A 22,628-nucleotide genomic window follows, 5' to 3' on the forward strand; every position below is an offset into this window, starting at 1 on the left:
CAATGAAAGATTGATATAACGTTTCATTTAAATAATTAAAGATTACGTCCTTTGCTCTTCTACGACATATCTTTCAAAATTTCTAACCGTTTTATTGTTCAATATTTTAATAATCAGTAAATTATATTTAAAAAAATTGAATTATCATGCTATTTATAAAAAATAATGGCTGAATAAATTTATCCTTCTAAGAATTCTTCACCTAAAATTCATTACATCCAAATTGATTACTCTCTGTCCCATTTAACTGCCAATTCATCAATCAATGTTCTATAATGGGTGGAACAACCCATAATCTACTGCGTTAATGATAAAATAGAATTCGTTTGCTTACAAATAGAATAAAATCGAAGGATATCTCTCTCCGCTTCTTTAAGTTTGCCTTCTTAAAATCCCGCGAAAGCGCAATAGAAACTGAAAAGAAGATATCTAAGAAGTCTCACTCGTAACTCCACAAATCATAGGACGTCTCCCGCAGACGTGAATTCAAGCTACATATCACCCCTCTTTGTTATTCACTGGCGTCAGCCTCAGGCATACAAACCATTCGATCGAAAGGTGGACAATCGATCATGAAACTTGTCCACGTTTCAAAAAATGCGTCTTACGAAGGAAGAGAAACAACAAAAATAAAAAGAAGGAGAGAAAACAGTGAAAGTTATATTGTCGAGCCAGTAAACTTATCGAATTTCCTGCCCTAACACGAACCTTGGAAACTCCACGTTTTAGGAATGGAAAATTTATTCAAGCGCATACATTTACGCCAGCATGTTCGTCTCGACTTCGAATTCAAATGCCAGTCGATGCGACACCATAGTGCGTGAAGGACGGTGTGCTAAGTCGAATCCACAATTCAGAAGTTCTCCTCGAGCATGACGGGAAAGGTCGAAGAAGTTCACGCGTGTACGTGCACCACTGCTTTCTATAGCGAATTGTATATGGGGCTTCGTGTGGAACGCGACATTTCAGTTCGCTGAACACGTATGAAATCACGCTGGGACTGCTGCGCAACGTCGACCAAGTTAGGCTACTGTTATTGCCTGAACAGTTACGTAACCGATGAATCATTTCGTTGAGATGTGGTATTTTACCGATCGAGTTGTACGTATTAACCTTCGCCATGTGAAATCGGTATCGTATATGGACGAGATCGTGAGGATAATGAACTGTGTGCTGAATGGTGTAGAGTTATGTGGCTTTGCACGTGGGAAGAGATGCTTTTGATCCTTCCTGGCGCTGGTCGATTTCGTATCGCGTGACTGACTGCAGCGAAATGTGTTTCCTAGACATTCGTTCGGGTGTTAAATTAAGTAAATCGTCGACGCTTAGGCAACACGCGAAAATAGTCGGTAATTCCATGTATTTAAAAGGAATTATAAATTGTTTAAAGGATGGTTTAAAAAGATCAATTTTTTAAAAGAGAGTGATTTGCAGTTTCATTATAGTGTTAAAATAACTAAACGTTCTTAAACTAAACGTTCCTAAACTAAACTAAACGAACTAAACGTTCGGAACTTATATAATATGTAAATGTAAGATGTAAAGACTTGCAAGTAAATACACAGAATTATAAATTATTTAAAACGATCGGCTAAATTATTTAAAACAAAATTTCCGGTAATACCAATTATATATTCGCAATATCAAACATCTTGTTCCACGCTTTCGATATTAAAAATTCTTAAATTCTGGGACGACACGTTCCATACATGCATCGATTACAATATGTCGGAGACATGATTGCAAAATTCTCCCATCTAAAAGTAACTCGAAGATGGGAAAGAATTCCAGTTGAAAGTGACACATAGCTATATACAAGCCAAAGTATCGATCGAAATTTCATGCGTTCCCGAGCTCCACTTACGATATTGAAAACAAAGTAATTGACCGATATCCGAGTGGAAGTGAAAATCGATCGACGCTCGTTAGAAACCACGGAGAAGGAATTTCTTTTCCGTGTCAAGGAGAAGAGCGTGTATAACGTAGGTACGGGTTGCTTCGATGCCAACCGGGAGAAAGACGAGTGTAAGTACGATAACCGGATATATTTCATCTCTCCTCTCGACATTCATTGCACGTAACTATGCTCTTTATTCGGCGGACGCGGTGAGCACACTAGCTAAGGTATCCCAGTGAATATTATTCAGACTTGAACGCGTAACGATCACGATTTCGCAGTCGAACGTAAAATCGTAAAATTCCATTGGATCGTGCACAACGCAATTCACTGTCTCTTGGAATGATGAAGATTCTGCTTTGAAATTTCGTGATTCACCGTGTAATTAGGTATGACGGTTCTCCTTTCAGTAAGAAGCAACTGTGCACGATGTTCTTTGTCTGAGAGAAATTTTTTTATCTAGTAAAACGTAAATAAATCAATTAATGGAATTAATGAAACAGGAAGAATCTGAATTTCAGCGTCATAAGCGATCTCCTAACGCGTTAAGCCAAAGATTAGAATATATGAAACTAGATACACTGAAAAATAAATAACGAAACTTTCGTTGATATGGTACATAAGAATTCAATGATACATATCACATAAAACCAACTATAAGTATTAAATAAAACGTTCTTAATTGATTAATATGATACTTCAATATACATATATTAATGATAATAATATAAGAATAATAAATATAAGTTTTGTGGAAGACGTAATATCTACATCAAACCTTCAATGAATAATTACAGGCACAGTAATTAAAGAGAACGCAAGTATTTATGTAGCACACTATCAATTCTTGCTCGCATTTTGATAGATCGTTCGATATAAACGCGATGTAGAATAACGACGCGCTCCGATCATTTTATCTTGATATCTTAAAAGCTGTTCAGAACAGCCTTCTACGCTACTCTTCGCAGCATCATTTGTGTCAAGCATTATTCTTTTTACTATAGCAAATAAGAAGCTAAGGAATGCGCGAAGCGGTTAAAAACAGTTGAATTCGCCCGTAGAGCAGTCAGTTCTTCAGCAAGATCCCACACGTTGATAGTAATTTCAGCGAGAACGTAGCAAAGCAAAAGGCGCCCTGATCGTCGGAATGTATTACCCAAGGCTCGAATCGCGAAGATTGAAAGAAAATAGTGTCGATTGACGGCCTTTGCGTGGGCTAAAACTCACCCTAGCACAGAACCCCATGAAAATTGTGGGCTCTGATGATTCTGCATAATGTCTTTCCATCCGTTCCTATGTATACGTGAAGCGATTCAACGCCCGGATGAGCATTACGCATCCCCGGATACAGAATTCCATTTCAACCTACGACCTATCGTTCGTATCTTCCACGAGCAACCTAGTAGAATCTAAAGAATCAAGTATTTCTTTCGCAAATGAATCTTCAATTCCCGCTCTACGATCGCATCGACCTCGCGGTAGTAAAACATTTGGCTAATACAGTGACGTTTTTTCCCACTTTGACGAAGAAAGAAAAATGTATACTCTTACATTAATCTTTAACATATTTAATTGGAAATAATTGATATTTCTTTATGAAAGTTCTTGGCAAATAATGATCTTTTAGTCGTTACATTATTAGGTCATAAGTGTCATAAATCTTGTTATTTTTTTTATTGTCAATTTTCAATAAGCTGTTGTTTTCTGTCTGAGGGCGACATTTTTTAATTATCTATTTTTTAAATTAGCAATTAATGTTCAATAGAGAAAATGGCGAAAAGATTAGAGAATAGAATTTCAAAACGATATGACAGAGTAGTGGTAACATAGTACTTAAATAGAAGCTCCAATCAAAAATATTTAGAACTCTACGTTCTGATGAATTTCTTCAAAAAATAAAGCAGCAAATGCAACAGAGAATATTAATTTACTATGATTTCTTAATATATATTGTAACAAATTTAATCCTTTGAACTCCTATGTCGAATCTGCTCCAACATTAATTTTCCTGAAAGTTGTTCCTGTATATAATCGAGTATGACTCAATATCGCTTCAGGCATTCTGCGTAAATTTTTTCGTATATATATAAAAAAATAAAAACTTCAAAGGATCAGTCCTATTATCTTTTTATCGAAACAAATCAACCTTACAACCTTTACCTTACGATATACCAACGTCAAATAATCTGTTACACCTCTCAGGGTCGTCTGTATAATACGAAAATTCTAGTGTAGTCTTACAAATTTCCGAACACCTATACTGAAGATAGAAAGACTCGAAAAAAGGCTGATGCACCGAAGTGAAAACGAAGGGAAAGGGACGTTATCGCAGAAAAGGGAATAGATCATGCGTCGTTGATAACAACTTTGTCTCGGACCTTCGACCCTTAGCACGACGTTCTCGTGTTCCACGTAACACGTATCGAACGTAGGCGATTTAGGTGGCGGATAATGAGTTCCTGGACCGGGGTTATATTGTGTGCGACTTATAAGGATGCGCCAATCAGCTTGGCCACATATACACGTGTACACAAGATCGATGTATCGGCGCGGATAGACGAGCTGCACTCAGCTATTATTCGTAAGTCGTGATCCTGGGTCAGGCTACAGGATGTTCTCTATTACTCGGATTCAATGCGATATACAGAGATGGAAATAATGCTTAGACATGTTTTCTCTGAAGTCCCTTGTGGTTCATTGCTTTAACCGATGATTTACCGTGTCATTTATTCTAATTGTGCTACTGTATCAGTGACATAGAAGACTTACCGAGACTGATATTTCCTACATTCGTTTTGTGAATATCAATTCCTTCTATGAGTGATGTCTTTTCTCATTTTGTAGTCCGAATTTCTAAGGTAAAGTTAAGAGGAAATTGTTGAAAATTATAATTAGTAATTACAAGAGTTGTCAAGTAACATTAATACAAGTATACTTGAATTTTGTATTATGATTTCTCAAAATAGTACTGTGTTTCCCTCATTTGGGATCTAATTTAATTTTTTGCATCGAAATTGCATTAATTAAATTTTTTATTGCTGTTATTCCGGGACATATTGGGTAAAGTGAACAGTATTGTACAAGTTGCAGAATATAGTAAAATTATCTTTCAATTCTCTATCAATTTAATTACCCATTAATTAAGAAAGAAAAGAAATTCTCTACCCATGAGTTAGATGACTGCTTCATTTTCCTCTAAGCAAACGTATCTCTTACTCTGCTTTTCTTATTTCTTTGCGTTGAATGTAACTTCAGTATACATTATAACGGTTTATGCATATTACATATGAATAAAATGTAAATGTTTGACTTTGACGACTCGAAATTACAGGACGTACGTAACAGAGAGTAAGATTGGAGGCACGTTCTATAAGAAAAACTATAGTTCTGACAAAAAAGTCGACTGCTAAAAAAGGATATAGCAGGTCGACAACCTCGATGGACTGCTGGCTATTCCATAACAGAGAACGTATTCGAGCTCTCTAAGTAAAAGAGACCTTCATCGACTGATACCGAAACAGGAATACACGCGGTAGCAATAATGTTATAACCTAGAGCAACAAGACATTAAGTATCACTTTATACATCTTAACTACCCCTAATTAAAAACTTATTTATGGAGGAAGTAGTCTATCCGCACTGTAAGCGGAATAGAAATTAAGTCGCTTCTCGATGTCTCTTCCTCGATAAATTAAAGTGAATAACTGATGTGATTAAACGATACAGGAAAGAGAAAGCCGCACACGCTTAAATTGCTGCATTGCACGTCAGTCAACTGGAGATCATACAAGAAAGATACGATAAGCATATTTTTGTTAATTCTTTGATTCTAATTCCTCTGCATAACCAAAGAATGGTATTTTAGTATGAGACAATTGGAAATGAAAACAACTTGTTAAATCCAAAGATAGGCTCTCAAAAATAATTTATAACTAACAAAATTTTGTAAAAACTGACGGTATAAGAATATCTTCAAAAGATCTTCAATATTTTAATACCATAAGAGAGCGGGAGAAGATATCTTTAGCGCAAAAATCAAGTAAAAGGACAATTTTGGGAACATGAGGTTAATTAACGATGTATTCTGAGTTTTATAAATGGTTCCCTCTAAGAAATGGAACACGTAAGTGTTGTTTTCCCGTAGTCTTCACATTTCGAAGTATGAAATAAAAGTAGAAGCATTTGAAAAAAGGAACGCTTTGGTACATATTCTGGTCTTTGTAACTCAATCGCTCACTTGAGACTGTTGCGTGCAACGAATCGTCGCACGTTGGCTACACGCGGAGGCACGGTGATAAACTGCAACGCGAAAACCCTCGTCAGCTTTTACGAACGATCGACAGGCTTCGTATTTTATTGCACACCCCACAGATATAACAGAAGGAAAGTTGCACCCAAGAGAGTAGCACAAAGCAATTCCAGGGTCCTGAACCCACCTACATAACGATCTAGCTAGTTACCCACACAGGAATCTCTGTACAAATACAGTTTCTACGACGCGACGTGTCACGTACCTACACGTTACCTGGCTACCTTCCTACGCATGCATAAGTAAGAGTACACCTATAAGAAGAACCAACACATTCGTTCTTCGTATAACTTTCTAGCTAGTAAGCATAAGCGTAAGCCTGCGACGCATTGCTTGCTTCTTCCTCCTCTTCTTCTCTTTCTTCTTATTTTGCTTCTTCTTCTTCGTGTTCTTTTCCCCTGGTATACTATATCTTCGGTTATCTTTGCCAAGGAAGAATCGTAAATTCGTGCTCGCGGGCTAAGTTGTGCGTAAAACACTCGACGCAGCTTCCTGCGATGATTTACTCGATCCCGTCCGTCGTGCCTTACGGACGGCGTAAATTGCGCCCGCGTAAACTCGCATTTTTCCAGCAGATATCGCCGAGGGATGCCTAACTATGCTGGAGATCCTGCATGTATCTGAATGTTTTGGTATCCTTAGACAGCTCTAATGGATTGCACTGACGAATCTAAGTGTATTTCCGCTTTCAAGAGATTCATGGGATAACACAGCGTGAGACCCTATGTTATTCTATTTCTAGACTCGATGTTAAAAGTGTCTCGTATATCGCAGAAATGCATTCTGTGGGATGAACAGATTATGGTTCGTTATGTAAATTCGAACTTTTATGAAAATAATCGATTCTACTCTAATTGTATCGTCTTTGTCTCTACAAATATTGTACTTTATTCTAGTTATGCGTAACATATTTGTTTACGTGCAATTTATAACTTTGGACTTTCAAAGATCTGAAAAAATTGCAAAAGAACTATTCAAAACTCCATTATATTATATAATCATTTGAGAAATCAAATGTTTGGAAACTTGTTCCATACGAGGAAAGAATCTTCCCGAAGAATTTCAAAGAATAAATGTCATTTAACCTAAACCTAAATCCAATTTACCAATGAATAGTCTAAGATGATGTTTAAGTTCCTCTACCGCTCTGACGCAACTTCCTGTCTAAACACATTTTTTGTAGCGTACAATGCGATTACACCAAACTTCCCATTATTACGATTGATTCCATTGAGCCTTGAAAATATACCGATACTTTCGTAATACGGTTCACTAGCTGATTTCATAACTTCGTGATTCATCATCAGTTAAAAACCTAGGAGATGTAAGTCACGTTCGGGTGTGTACAATGTTGACAACCTTTCGCCAGTGTAGCGGTTGAAGTTAGTTTCATTAGGGTCAGAAATGGCAGCGATGCGGTAATAAAACGTTCCAGATGCACGTGCATTCTGGCGATATCCCTTTATCGTCGAGCTGAATGTCTAAGAATTATAACGACCGATGGACCACCCGCGGTTCCGCCAGTTGCAGCCGTCATTCATACGATTTTTACTCACCGCGGGAAGATTGCCGTGTGGCGATGTTATCAGGTGCTAGTCGATCGTGTACTCGTACATTTAATTTCCTGCTCGATTGGCGGAGAACGGGCAACGGCGGAATATGGTGGGAAAAGGTCGCGAACACACACAGAAAAAGAGCGATCCACGGATGATCAGGGAACTGATCGCTTAATTCGCGAAATCAACGAGCTACAGGATTAAGACAAGGAGAAAAGATGGTTGATCGGTGATTAAGTAGGGAAAAAAGTGGTAATTTAGAGTAACTTCCTGCGAAAGGATAATCAGTGTGTTCCAGTTAGCCAGCTGTATGTATACAGGTTGTTTCACAAAGTTTATATTAAACTTCAGGGATATTTACAGTAGAACTTCATTTATTCGAACAGGTAAAAGGAGAAAACAATTTGGATAATAGAATAGTTACAGTAATAGATGTTCAAAAACTAAAGCTGAACTGTTATTTCTGTATCATATTCAACTATACTTTTTTGACATATACTTATTTGACATATGTTTGACATATGTTTTCAACTATCAGCTTGCAACGACGCGGGAGACTTTATTGTTGTATAAGTTACCGAGTCAATAGCAGGACATAGTAAATATAATATATACCAGAACTAGGTAAATGCATTGATACAATTAGAATTAGAAGGTTCATGAGCATGTAAATTTTTCATGTTATATACATTGCTCAGTTCACTTTTACATTTTAAGTAACAATCCTAAAAGAAATTTTAAGCTTTAAGACATAATAATATGGCGTAGACAAAAGTAGGTAACACTTCACCGAATAGAACGTGTTATATACATATACTTCAAAATTAGTATAATATTTGGACCCATGCTTATTAACACGTTTTTGGTTGTTTTAATGAATACTATACGCTTCTGAAGTTTAACTCCATCTTTGTGAAACACTCTGTATATATAATGAAAAGTAATATGATTAAAGAAGGCAATGTTTGCAAGTTCCGAGTTAATTCATGAATTCTTGAACGGGAAGGTACTGAGACGGGAAGTTGTGACTCGGAGGCCGAGTAAACTGTAATCTCTTAGAAAATTGGAGTAACTGTTTTGTGATATTCCTTTGCACAGGAATAATATCGCGAGAACATCCTGCGAAATCGGTGCGTTCCGAAAGTTAATGCCTTGCTGTGCGTTCCCTATTTATTTCTATCGTTTCACAAGGATAATTAAGGAACACCTTATAAATACGATTCGATTTAACGAGTTATCTATTTTGAAATCCAGAAAGAACAGGAACCTAATGTACATCGGATAAATTGAATGATAACATTTATATTTCATTTGCAACAGGACTCTCGATCAAAGATTAAAGCAAGTATGTAAAATATACTCGTATTACTCGAGATTAAGAGAAAATTATTGCTGAACAGGTCTATATATACATATGGTGTTGCACGTAATTATTATTCAACTATTCAAACGATACGGGTCTTATATTTTACTTCCCTTGTTTCTTTCCATTTTGAATAATCGAAAAAAATGTATATTCGATTTACAGGGGGATTTACAGATGGACAAGTTGTGTTGAAATAATTTATTTTAGCTTTCGAGGATATTGCAAAATAGAACAATGATTTTTAATGGATATAATATTAACTCCACTATAGTTAAAAATATGTAACTGTAATGTATAAATAAATTTAACTAATTCTATATATTTGTTAGCATTCATCCTTCCTCTACATTTATAAGCGAAAGAAATGCTAGAGATACGTAGCATTATTTCAAATAATAAATAATTAAAAATAAATAAAACGTGACAAAATTATCAGCAGAAGTGCATTTTTCTTGCTTAATTATAATCGTTTATATTATACAAATCGTAGATGAAGATTTAACCAAAGTAACTCGACTGTTCACTCACGAAATCCGTAAAACAGAAAACGTTTTCAACAATTACAATTATTAAAGAAAGAACCGGATAAGTTTCGCTGAATCCTTAAAACTACTCGAACGTGTCCAGAAAATCATATTCGATTGAATATAAAAACAGCAAAGAATAAAAAGACACGGTTTAACGTTGTACATGGATCAGCTTGGCAAATATCCTGAATTTGTCGTTTCGCGTAAAATGCGATTCGCATCGAGCTTTTTTCTTCCTCACGAGCCGCTCCTTTTCCTCGAAGAAAGGGTCCCGGAATGCGATCGTGGCAAGTGCCAGTTTCGCGTTAACACCGTTTCAACTAGCAAAAAGTGTAGCCTCGATGGAGAACATTGGTTCGGGCGTCGCTGTTAAAACATTTATTGGCGTGAGACCTGGAAAACGTCGGCGTTGGCGAGCACGAATATTTTCGTAGGAGATGATATTTAATGGTTGTGACATACTGCTTTTAACATTTTTCTACATCCTGGATCATAGATCTTGTTGCATTGATGTTACTGTCTCTTCAAGCAATTAACAAAGAATTTTGGAAACGACAGTTATCAGAGAATTTAGGTGGATTTGGTAAGAGTTTGATAAAAAAATTAATTGAAGATTAAAGGAATTTAAATCAATTAAAAATGACCGACTTATAAAAGATATTAAAAATTTTATAAAGCTAGGCAACCTATCTACTTGTAGCTTGAATTTTTAAACAGTTTTTTTTTTATCTTACATGTTATCTTACCATACTAATGTAAAAAGCATAATGTAGAAAACAAAGAAAAACATAATTCACAATTACAATAAAAATGTGTATACTTAAAGTGTGTACAAAGTTTAAAATATGGAACCAACCATAGCGCAATATCACAGTTTTGGATGAATATCTGTTTTTTTTTTCTTTTTTTGTGACTGCATTTCGTGGTGATTATTCTTTCTTCGATTTTTTGTGGTGTCAACGATGATTAATTGCACCGTCATTCGTGAAGGATAATTAAAGACAGTGTGTAATCCGTTCCCAGCTCGTTAATACGGCGTTGGACGACATTAGAAGAATAAGTTGTTCGCGATACGGATCCCATGTGTAAAGAAGAAACGAGTTTATTTCGAAAGCGGTCACATTTCCTCTTATTTTGATATCCGGCCTTCGATAATATCTTCTCTTAAGCTACTTACATTCACAGGTCTCTGGTTGGCCAGCTTTTAAGATGTTTATCAATGATGGAACACGTATTATCTGCTAATGCTTCATCAGAGATAGGTACACGCGTTACATGCGTGTTCGAAGAAAGTTTACTGTTTGAATCTAAATAACGAGAGTTGTTGTTCGAGTTAGACACGCGAACCGAGTGCATGCATCGTAAACAACTCGGTGTCAAAATTAATTTGTTCCGAACAGCGTTGTAAATTGAGATATCCTAGGATCGAGTGTCTTTACTGTTATACCTTTGAAAACTTGTCGTCTTATTCAATAAAATATAGATAGAGGAAGGATTGACGATGGAGAAGATACTAAATATATCCTTGAAATTCCTCTCTCTCTCTCTCTTTCTCTCTGTAACCACAAGGTTAAAAACTAGAATTCAATACTATAAATTAACATTAAAAAAATCAGATGAAACTGTATTAGTACAACGTGGCCTGTAATGAATTGGTACCACGATATCTAGTTTAGTTTATTCGATAATATAACATGTCTACAACATCGTCCATTACGCTGTGATACTATGAAGAATGAAGAAAATTGCAGAAAACGATCAATCTCGAACTCGCTTTATACTAAAAGAATTGATAATAGATATTCTAACAAGTTTACCATAAAAGCTTCAACATTAATCTCTTTTATTATTTCAACTAAAACAAGGTCCCAAGAGACATCCTTTTTGGATGTGACACAAATCAGAATCTCCCTATAATTTCATAAAAACTCTCTAACAACTCCTTAAGCTCGAGACAATGGCGACAAAAAACGCTGGCCAATCGCAAAACCAATCTCCATAAAACTAGATCCCGCAAGCATCGCTTCATCAGCCATGGAAGGAATCATTCAAGAGACTGTCGACATAGACGTCACGGTAATAAACACGAGAAACGCGAATCATCCTCGTCTGCGTTCACCTGATCAAGGTTCAATCATTCCATTTCGTCTTAGTTAGATTTAGATTCGAGAAACTCGACGACGGTCGTCCACGCAATCGCGTTCAGGTTCATTAATGCGATCGGACGTGCGTTCTATCCTCTAATGGATGTACGCGAGTGCTGGACTCCGGGTTGCGCGTGCACCCGTGCACTAAATCATGCCCCTTACCGAGGAATAAACGGTTCACGAAGAAATTCAAAGTATCCGCGGGGCGATTTCTCGAAGCAGCGCGCGCGGCTAGTGATGGGATCTGAAACACTTCGAATCTCTTCGAATCTGCATTATACAAGGTGTCCGGTAATTGGTGTTATAACCGAGCAAAGAATGATTTCTCGTGAAAAATACTTCGGAAATATAGAACGATGATATTGGATATGAAGATATCGGGTTTGAGAAAAACTATTTTAAAAAGCCGAGAAGGAATTAATGGACTAGAAGCAACAACTGTTTTTATTTTCGAGGAACTGAAAAATGCAAATAATACACTACACAGATGATAATTTAGTTGAATGAGTACAATAAATTGTGTATGAAATCACCTATTTGTCAATTCGGTTGATATTTTGAATAGTTTCTGTATATTAATAAAAGTAATTGTAAAATGTAATGGTAAAATTTACGAAGGTACGCGAATTAAAAAATTGATACTATACAATGACGAATTTTTAAACTCGATTTTGTCGAAAATGATGACTCCAAAGCAATTTTCTTACTCTTGATTTTCTTCTTATTTTGAGCCATACGATTTTCCTGACTTCAATTGTATTGCGAATTTAAGATCACGGTGTATACAGATTCAAAGCGATTCGAAGTGTTTCAGATCCCATCACTGCACGCGGCTAATCGTGGAGCGCCGCTCGATGGCCGCTCGCGCGCGATCGCCTGCCCTCGAGAACCAGCTGAGACGCGCAGATTACAGCGAACGTGCTACCCATATTAATAAACTAGTTTTTATCGAGGTCGTATGCCTGTTGGTTCCCTTGAAACTCCATTCAAACTATCGGCTACCGGAGCACCGCGACGTTTCGTCCAGACGTCAGTGTCGTCGTCCAGTCATCGCCTCTGGGAAACTATTGCCAATAATTATGGATAATTAGAGGCGACAAGCATGAACAAGGGTGAGTTTACGTGTGTTAGTTTTTAACTAGTTTTTTGGCTTTGTGCTTTTCTTTTGTTATGGTTCAGGAAAGTCTCATTTTGTATAATGATACAGTGCCTTGCTGATAAAATACGACACGATATTGGATATCTGTAAGCTCAGTTTTGCAATATGTTGACATCGATGATAAATAAAGCACTTCAGTTCTTCGAATATTTTGATAAAATTCTAATGAAATAAATTTCTTTTAATAATATTTATTAACGTATTTCGAATATCTGATGTCAGGATGTTCCTTAATGGAACGCGAATTTTTATACATTTATATAATAATACGTATAATAATAAACGGACGTGATGGCGTTTTCAATTTTAAAAAGCATAACGCGTCTCGCCACTCGACTGTATCGAGCCTAAGTCATGATTGCCTGATTTCGCGACGATTACAATTCATCACGCCGATTAAACTACTTCCTCGGCCACACTTCTCGAGGTTGGGAAGCTGCCAGAAGAAGGAGGAGCTCCGGAGTGCGATGTTGGCCCGAAGAATCGTGACCCACGGCTGGCTTTCCTAAGCGGGCTGCGATTACCGATTAAATCGCGGACGCTGGATCTTCGTGTGCAAACATACGAACGGACGAGGGCCCATAGCGGGTGTAGGTACACGATGTTGCGGCGCAACGGTAAATTCTTTAGGAGCGACTGAACATGAGCAGTCTAGAACCACTGGGAACGTCGGTTATTTATGTGCAGAGGATAACGCCGGGTCACGAGTGGTGTGGAACCGTTTTAGAATCAGCGCGAATGGGGGACTGATAATGGGGATACAATGAGATCGTAGAAGATGATAGTAGGTGTCTCGAGTAGTGCACGAGACACAGTTAATGGAAATTAACCCCTTGACGTACAATTTTGTTCGACCTAACAGGTCAAAAATACACAATTTTCTTTTTACCACTTCTTAACTATGTAATGATATATATTTTTGTGCAATTCATACCTTACGTGTTTAATAACAACGAATATATATGTGTAATATATAATATAATAATATAATATAATATATATCTTATATATAAGTAAAATTTTATCGTAATCTTGACTTAGATAGAGACTAATAATTATAACTTCTAATGTCATATCTAAATATTTTATTATGATATCTTAGACCCCTACCAAAATGTTAATATACTTTTACTCCGTCACAATTAAGGATACAATTCAAACACAAACAAATTTTTATTTCCTGCATTTTATATAGAACATTTTGATATACAATGACTATAAGAGGTATTTATACACCACTGTGTTTGTTATAGCATTCGTATCATCTAGTAGTAGTTTTTAGTAGTACCATATGACTACAGAAATTTTACGCTATGGAAGATGTGTGAAAATCGAATATATAAATCTTGCTAAAAAAATGCTTCTTGAAAAAGTAAGAATATGCAACAAAACTTGTCACTATAGATGTACGTACAGATCATTATCAATTGGATTCTATCAAACATCTAACATCAACACCGATGTCTTGTATCTAAAATAAGATCACCAGAATTTATGCATAAAGTACAATATTTCCTTGCCTAATCTGGCCAGGATGTTTTTTCTGAAGCAGTCTATCAAATCTCTCCAGGCCGGTGTGACCTCCAGCATTAATCCAAAGGAGGGAGACGAAAATAGCAACAGAAGGAGGTTGTCGAACAAAGGGAAGCGCAGAATAATGGGGAGAAGCCTCGAGGGGGTAAGAAGGATACGAGATTCTAGCAACTCGGTTGCAAATGCAAGTAGGCAGACACACACAACGGGCAAATGCGGTGAGTTCAAGGCGGTTATCAGTGCTCGCCTCTCATCCTGGGGAGTAGTTAAAGTACACGGGGGCCTGGCTACAACATAGACCGTTGTACTAGATTTCTATCTACGTAATTATTCCGTCTACGAGAAACTTTCCTTTTATCCTTGAGAATTCACAGCTGGCATTAATCTCAATTAACACATGGAATCGGCCACAACATCCAGGTCACCAATCACTTGTACCTGGTGCATTTCATTAAATCGATTCCAATTTCTTAACTGATCATGGATGGAGTTACCAAGTGGAATATCGTGTTTCTCACCCATGTCTTACTTTTTTCTCTCACCTTTGACTTCTCTAAGACTTTACAACTTTCTACTCTTTTTTTATATTTTCTTTTTTTTCATGGTGAGTCGCGAAACACACATCTCTGATATCTATCTCCTTTCTAAGATTGTTCCACGTTCTTCAAGCTTCTTTTCTTTCTATTTTTCTTGATGGACATAGATCTTGGAAACTTGATTTCGTCACGAGACTCTTCGTTTACCGAATATAATGGGAAAGTTCATGCGTCAGTTCGTGCGTCACTTTTCCTTATCTTTATTATTTCCTCGATGAAAGTTCTGCTGATAACACCTAATATAAGTGGAATACCGTGTTTCCTATTTTTCCCGACAGCATTCCGCACGACGTCTTACGATACACCTGGGTACTGACAGCTTTTCGTTTGTCGATTGTTTCCTTCCTTACGTCCTTGCTTCCTACTACGTTTCTACTACGTAGTTTCTATCATACTACGTTTTGTCTCAGAGTAGTATTGTTGCGTGAAATATTACTCCTTGTTATGATCCAATTGACAAGTACAAAATTACTATGATTCAAATTTTTAATATGTTTCTAATAATTATTTCAACAATACTTTTAACTTAACCGTTGCCTTTTCGTTTTTATTAAATATTCATTGCTGTTGCTTCCTCACACTTCAAAAAAGAATATTGTATCGCAGTGATCCTTAACTGAACTGATTCGTACAAACAAGAATTGACAACAAAATCTCGTCGAATAAAAGTAGCGCATCGCTCCTTGAGAGGAAACTGGGAAGAAAATTCTGCTAGTAACGAAATTGTATTCTTCCTCTTTTTTTGAATTTCGTTATATTTACCGTGGTATTTTCGTACAGTATATCGACCCTGAAGTCTTCCTACATCCTGTCTACGTTCCTCTTCCACTTCTCCATTTATTAAGGTTACGTAAATCTATGACTGAAGCCAATGCCGTTAGCGTAAGCTACAGTGCTCCGGATAGTATAGTTCTCTCACGAAAGGATTTCGCTGGCGGGAATGGAGCGATCAGTTTCACGACGCGAATCTCAGTCAAATGGAAGTTTCGCGTGCCGATTAGAAAACGTATATACACTGGAAATGCATTAAGTTGACTCGGTCATTTGTCAGTGTCTCTTCGATATTCTTTCCCTTCAATCCAAAAAATTGTCGACATCCTGGAAGCGTAAAGAAATGTATATGGTATCCCACTGAAGGTTTCCGCTTTGAAGATAAACTATTCCACTATAGCGATGTTACTCATTTATTTTATTAATATTTCATTATATTCATATTCGTATTATTATTTTTATTATTTCATTGCTTTGAATTATTCCATTGTTTTCTCGAATAAAAAATATGAGCATAAAAGTTTAAAGTGGTTTATATTTTATATTTTCTGTGCAAAGTATAATCTGTGTTTTCTTGCACAATTGAAGTAACATTGTTAATGAAATTTAATAAGTCACAAGTTATCCATATTAATAAGTATTCATGTAGCAATAAGTTTGCGAATGAAATAAATGAAATTTTACCAACTAGTATCATTTTCTCATTTTTATTACAGATCAGTTAAATATTACTTTTTAAGATAATCAAGCGTCAAATAAATAAAAGTTACATTTTCAAGTTTTAACTAGCAATAATTAAAAAGATATTTAAAAAAATGATATGCTCTAAAAATGAAAAATTGTCCCATTATTTATACTTTACCAACAACAGACGAATAACGAAGACCTAAATATTATGGCACAAAGAAAATGTTTAAATGCTATTTTACAACTTACTGTAAAAACCCATTTCATCTTAGAAAGTGAGAACTACTTGTCAGAACTACGTTCGGAGTGAGAAAATGCTTTAGTGTCTCACATAGCAGGATCGGCAACGCATGTCAAACTATTTCAGGAGTCAGAACCTAAAAGCAGGCGTTAAAGGCGGCGATTCGTAAAACTCCGAGAGTTTTATGTCCCAGGCGATTCGTCATGGAGCGTGCTGAACTTCTCACCCGTATTAACGCGTCCATATTTCCGTAACAAACAGAGAAACAAGGCAGCCGAAGAGGCGAAGAAAAAAGGGACGAAGACGTGATTCCGCGTGACGACAAAAGCGAAGATGAATGTATAGCCGCGAGCCAGCCATGGGTCCGAGGCATTACGTGTTGCCTTCCCAAGCATGGCAATACGACATTAGGCATGTCACTGTGTTCTTGCCACTCGCATCGCGCTATTACGATCCGCCTTGGGCCGACTGACGTAATTCTCGACGACAGTCGGCGAACGTACTGAACCAGCGAAGCGTTGCAAAGCTTCCTCGTCCTTCTCGTTTTTCATTTTGTGTTTCCGTCGTTTCACGAATTTTGTTGAACGCTGCAAGAAACCGACTCGGTCGAAGAGATCCGGTAATTGAACGGTCTACAGACGAATCGATGTTATTTCGACTTCAACGTTTCCTGAATCCTTCGTCTCAGCACGGTGTCTCTCGCTATTTACGACGAGTATATCTTTTTGCTGGTATTACTCTACGTAATAGAGAAGTGTGACTGTGCACGAGACGTTGGGCTCAAGAATGCGAGGGAATTTATCAAATGCAGGAAGTTGAGGGGTAGCTAAAGTGGGAAGTGTAAAATCTTCTTTGCTACGCGTTTCGAAGTTATAGGAAAGTTGCGATTAAAGAGACTTGAGGTTTATTTAATTAAAATATTTGAAAAATGATTTTTTACGTGATGTATCATTCCATTTGAGTAGATGTTATTTTGAAGTGATTATTGGATAGTCTATTTTAATAAGCAGGTGATTTGTCTTTGAACTATTTCATCATTTAGCAGTCAAATGAAATAAGTTTTTTTTTTGTTTCATATTTTATATTGGAATAAAGGTAATGAAATAATATCCAAGATATATAAGAAATATAAGAAATGTACATGTTAATTAATAGATTTCTCAATAGATTTTATTGGCGGCTATTTTTTAAAACATTATTTATTATAGTTGATAGTATAGATTAAAGTTTAAACCTATAGTAAGTTCGATCGATACCGTTGGAAAAGTATATAGAAGGAAGTAGGACGCAAAGTCAAGTTTGATGTATGACTGCAAGGGATTAAGGATCGGGTACAATTTCCTTTTCATATGCTACATGTCATTGAGTGATAGATAATAATGTGCTTTAAAGAGAAAAAGGATTCAACAGTCGAATTTCTGAACTCCGGTAATTAAACTGTCCGAACAGTTGACGGATTTCTTTTCTGTAATACCCGAAATTGACCCTGGAATGTTATGCCTTATTTCTTCGATCAAATTTTACTTTGCAATTTTGTGCAATTTCACTGACTCTGTATTTTTCCGATATCACTGAAAGTAATAATATCACAAACATAAAATATCGATGAGACAGTAAATCATTAAAACTATTTATTCAAGTCCAGATTCTACGATCATTCTAGTAAAATAATTTAAAATTAAATTCTAATTCACAAGGAAACTTAGAAATAAATGAATTCTATCTTGGTCTTTACTCGTCTTAAATCCGACGAATTGATAAAAAATTACAACAATTTGAAACAATATCTAACATTTAGCACAACTCCCCACAAAAATCCGGATGTTCCCACGAATTTTTCAGACCTCTCCACAATAACAAAGCCCCTTCATTAATTCTTCGGAAACATCATCGCGTAAAAAGCCTGGGAACCAATCGGAAATTACATTGGTGTGACGGCGACGAAGGAACGGAACACCCGGCGGCGGACTTTTTGTCTAAAACGGCGGCGCCCTAAACGCGACTTGTCGGCAATCAAGACCTCTTACTTCCTTTCCCTTGGTGACGAAGTCGCCCTTCCTCTAATTCACCTTCTTCACCAAGGCAGCACATGCAATAGTCGCTAAACCCGTAATACTATCGATGATGGCACCTGACTAAAGTGGCTAGATATCCATGGCATGACGGGTCCTCCAGTGACAATTAACCGTTCGAATTGGCGGAAGTGGTCGACATTCACCGTCAAGAAACCGTTCACCGTCACGAAACGGAAAAGGACCGACGGGCAAATCGTCGTGGTCACGAGATGAGTTTCACGAAGACGACCGCGCAAAGTTCCAGTCGAGGACGCTTAACGACGACTCGCGACACGCAGCCAGGGTTAACGGTCTTCGTTATTTCTGTCGGTGGCTCTCGACCGTCGCGGAAAATTACCGGTTATATTCCTGGATTATACGGAGCAATTATGACGTCAAAGGACTTCGAGGCGGCGCGGCGTGTCCACTGGCTAGGTTTGTGTTTCGTTTTGTCTTGGCTTTTCTCTCGATGACTCTTCGTGCATGTTAGTACCATGACACGAAGGGTCGAACACGATAATGCAAATGAAGTAATAGATTTGTACGTTCAATTTGTGATGGCAATATCGCCTTCGTCGCTGGTAATATTCGTTTCGATTGTTTAATTAAAATAATTGTTATTTGTTTTTTTTTGCATATATTTTGTCAGGATTTTAATTTAGTAGTTTTCGTTAATACTTTGATAGGTTGGTTTGAAATAAAGTTATTTACAGTTTCTTGACAATGCCTTCGTGGAGAAACTAATGAAGATGTCTAAGAGGATATTAGGCAAATTGTATTTAATTACGTGATTAACGATGCAACTTTCACTTAACTTTTACGTTCTATCATTTGAGTATAATCAAAAGCTGTTATATATATGCTTTAATCCACGTGTTGTTAAAATACTCTTTCCCCAGCAGAGTTGACAATTGTTAACAAGATATTTATACATATATTGGCCATACTTGTCTAAATTCCATTTCTTACAAAACAATACGTATTAACACTGATAACTTGGAATTTGTGATTCGTAAAATTTTATCAATAGGTAACATAAATTCCATTGTGCAAGGGTGCTTAGAAACTTCCCTTATATAATATTCACCTTGATTCCATCGCGTGTTTTGAAATCCCTGAACGTCTTCCCGTTTTTAAAACTCATTAAGATTCGACGTAATATCAGCTAACCTATTATATTCAATCATCGATGTCACATCCGAGTCTGAAACATTTCAAATAGACGGACACAAATCATGTTTCTTTCGTTTAACAGTATACTTGCCTAAAATAAAATCGTCCGTTCCTCGGCATATAATAATCGTGATTTACATAGGTCGAGTTAACGAGCCACGTAACGAGACCAGTGTATCCATTTTGCAGAGTAATCGTCTCGAATTAAGTCGCGACAGGGAACTGGCTCGACCACGAAATTAAACAGGTGTATTATAGAGGACAGTACGGTAAGCAGGAACACAGTTACGAGTTTTCTTGAACGCGTTAATTAACGAGCTGCAGGAAGTTGCTACGGTCGCGCGTTTACGTAGCCACCGATGGCTAAACGTTATTCGTAGGTCTCGCTTTCATCAGCAGCGGAAAAAACATGTATCTTGGTTGTAGGATGTTTATGATCTGTGATCGTCTCTGATGTGATAAACGCTTATTTCGCTTATTTTACATTTTCTGATAGTGATACCCTATTGCTCGACAGTTTTATTACAGGTGTTTTGTATGTAATTCTCAACCTTGCGCTCGTGTTGTAACATTAATGTTTTATTTTTCTTGTTGTTAGTTAATGCATGGAAATGAAAAAGACAAGGATGGTTTAAAATGCAGAGACTACAGTGTAGTTAGACTTTGCAATTTGTATCTTTGAATATTGTGGATATTTTATTTGAAATTTTAAGAATCAAATCCTGCATGTATCTTAAAATTCCTACAACACAAAACGGAAGACGTTATCTTTAAATGACGAAGTGATAACGTATAATTGCAATACTTATGCCTTTAATTGCTACTTTAATTTCGAATATCCATCTTCGCTCTGGATAGTTAAACCATCTGAAAAGTTTCAGGCGTAAAACTGGCGTAGCTTCGATCTGCATCAGCATTCGTCCCGAGCATTTCCTCTAAATTCAATTTGCCCAAAATCACCGTCCATTTTTTCAATGTTCAACCGCTATTGCGAATCCTCGCGGGCCAGTTTCGAACAAGCTTGCGCGCAAGCTCGTTTAGAAAGTAATTTTGTCTCGCAGGTATATAAAACTGCCTTTAACCTCGTTTCCAACCGAATGAGTTCTTTCCATAGAGACTCCGCAACGTTTACTGAAATAGGCTGGCGATATTAAACCAGAAGAACGCGCAAACGAGGTTAAGTAGAATATTTCTAACATGGAACGACCATCTTCGAACATTATCTCTGCTCGTGCAATTTGAACCAACAAAAACGTATTGTGCAGAGTTGTAAAGAAGCCGAGAGGTTCTAACGAGTTTCAGCGCGTCTCAATCTCACGAGCTGTAGCATATTGTTAGCGGAAACGATTACGTTTACTAATTGTCTTTATAGTTAACCTGTTGGCTTTGTGACACGGACACGTGACATTTTTATTTTCAAGGAATTTTAGACATTTTAGAATTTAATCTTTCGTTTCTTGAAAGTAGAAATTGAGGTCTAGCAATCGTCGCTGATATGTTTCTAGATTTTGACATTTGGACACCCAATAATAACGGCATGTCATAAATCAATATTCTTAGGCTTATTTCACTTCTACGCTGCTGCTTTAATGCAATTTAATGGACAGGTGCTCGAAGACTAGCTATGGACTAAAGTAAACTCCGTTAATTGAATTAACACGTACGTTCTGATATTATTATGAAAGGAAGAACATTTCCAAAAGTTGAGGTTTTTCTAATAACAGTTTGCAAAAGTTTTTTTCCAGTAACATTTCAACACATCTGCACCGCGTCATTTTGTACACTGACTCACGAAGATATTTGAACACTTATCGTGGAAAACTTTTCATTAAGATGTTTTTCATGGCAGTATCTGTATTTTGGCTTAGAACAAAATACTTTTGTATCTCTCTAAGGGATTGGTTTCTCCATTCAATTCTTATAATCTCTTTATGAACATAATTATATTATATCGCTGGTTTTATTTCCAGGTCTGTATGAAACAAACTCTCCAATCCTGTTTCTTATAAGATTCACGGCTACCGTCTAATGATGACTGGATGAGCTCCAGGCAGCACAGCAACTCCGTCGATGCTGTGTTTGTCAAAAATCCATCAACATCGAGATGCAAATCAGTCTCTTTGACAGGTAACGCGATGCGGGATCGGGATCATCGATGATCACCGCTGGTAACAGCAATGATAAAGGTACGACTAACAAGAAAACATCCCCTTTACGACCGCTTGGAGCCTCCAGAGTCTTTTTCTCGCTCGTCATCCGAGACTCGACACGTACACAGCCTGTTGCACGTGTAACTCGTCAATTGCCGGTCGTACACACTGTGATCTTCTGGATAGGATCGTCTATATTTACGAAGTATCCTGTCCGACAATTCGTGTTCCATTTGCCTGGGCAGCCTGAACGACATCCCGATCCGTCCGACGACGACGTTCACGTGTACGTGGCTGAATATGCGCGTGGGTCGTTAATTGAGCAATGAAACGTCTGCGTATATGGCACTACGAGTGACTAGCCTTGGACACGGTCGTATGCTACGTAAAGACACCGATAAAATTTATACGAAAGTGATAAATGTGATGAGGAATGTAATGAAAGATGCATAAAGAACGGAT

At 37.0% G+C, this 22,628-nt stretch overlaps 1 long non-coding RNA gene across 1 annotated transcript; it reads left to right on the forward strand.

Annotated features, from left to right (window-relative positions):
* Nucleotides 1–10,538: 10,538 nt before the first annotated feature.
* Nucleotides 10,539–14,022, forward strand: LOC125385960. The gene is made up of 2 exons (XR_007225758.1): nucleotides 10,539–12,914; nucleotides 13,276–14,022. It is a non-coding gene; the product is annotated as an uncharacterized LOC125385960 (long non-coding RNA).
* The last annotated feature ends 8,606 nt before the right edge of the window (nucleotides 14,023–22,628 follow it).

This window comes from Bombus terrestris, chromosome 1 (genome assembly GCF_910591885.1).
Source record: "Bombus terrestris chromosome 1, iyBomTerr1.2, whole genome shotgun sequence".
Taxonomy (NCBI): domain Eukaryota; kingdom Metazoa; phylum Arthropoda; class Insecta; order Hymenoptera; family Apidae; genus Bombus; species Bombus terrestris.